Here is a 1,495-nt window from a genome sequence, read left to right as displayed (position 1 = left end):
ACATTAAAAGTCAAGGGTCAAGAGCCCAACTAAAGCAAACACTAATCACCATAATGGTGACTTCAAACGAAATGGTCTATCATTGTCCCAACACTCTATTGTATGTCTTTGTATTAACAACTTAAAACTTTGAGTAAAACATGCTTGAGATATTTAAGGCAATCAGTTTCCACACACTAGAAATATTGCCTTGGTGTAACTCAAAAATAATTGGGGCAACCATTGGAATCAGAATTTTGAGTATTTTGAACTCAACTAATTTAAGTTTGACCAATTAAACTTTACATGTTTTCAACATGCACCCTTAAGTAACATCAACACAATTTTCCTCGTAAACTCAACTCAAATACTTTGTGTATCAGAAATAAGAGTTAATGAGTGAAAGTAACTCATGTGAATACACTTTGGTGAAACATAGTAAATTTTTGGTCACATATTTTTCAATATATGAAAAGCAGCAATTGAATAATGTATTATTCAATATATTGTAATATTTTAATGCAATGTATTATTCTGTATATATTTTTCAATATAAGTTAGCAGACAAAGAGGCTTTTATCTAGTGAATATCTAAACAAATCTCATGTCTAAGACTATTGGATTGCAGCAGTTGATGTCTGTGTGTGCTCAGAGAGGCTTCTGAAATACTGTGTGTGTGTGTGTGTGTGTGTGTGTGTGTGTGTGTGTGTGTGTGTGTGTGTGTGTGTGTGTGTGTGTGTGTGTGTGTGTGTGTGTGTGGTCCTGGTAAAACCCATGCTTCATTTGCATACAGTTTGGGTGGACACATATTTTATGCAAATGTTCATTGCATGAGACCAGTCGATTGGCTGGGCTGCGCTGCCTCACATGCTCATGCTCCTACATGCAAATCTGATTACACAAATTAAAGATTTTAGAACATTTCCACATCAACTAATCATTTAATCTTACTAGACAAGTTATGGGTTGTGAATACAGCAAAGAAGGATGTGAGAACTGCAAGGACAATTGCAATAATGAATGCACATGCCTCTGTCATCAAGGTCACCAACGCAACATGCTGGACGTGTGTGAGATGTGTGAAATATGTAGCGACAGTTTTTCTGGATGTTGTGATATTGTGGAGGTGTGTGTACAGTGTTTTTCAGACAGGTGAGTAGCTCTGTATCTTTTAATTAGCCTACAGGTTGCTTCCAACAATTTGGACCTTAATTTCTCTTCAAATTGTGAAAATTTAATCCGTGTTTATTAATAAAACAAAAGCAAAATGTGCTTATTTTGTGACTAAATGGACCTTTCAGGAGTTACTTTAAAGGCACAATATGTATGTTTTTTTTGGATTAAAATATCCAAACAACAACAAAACACTAGAACAGTTATATATTTTGACTTTTGTACTTAATTTTTTCCAACAATGTTATAACAACTTTCAACACACTATATATATATGTAAAATTTCTGGCTTTTATTGCCATCATTCCTTCCTATATCCTTACGGAGCTCTTTAATGAGACTC

This window comes from Ctenopharyngodon idella, chromosome 1 (assembly GCF_019924925.1).
Source record: "Ctenopharyngodon idella isolate HZGC_01 chromosome 1, HZGC01, whole genome shotgun sequence".
Classification (NCBI taxonomy): Eukaryota; Metazoa; Chordata; class Actinopteri; order Cypriniformes; family Xenocyprididae; genus Ctenopharyngodon; species Ctenopharyngodon idella.
Note: the sequence above shows the minus strand (reverse complement) of the source record.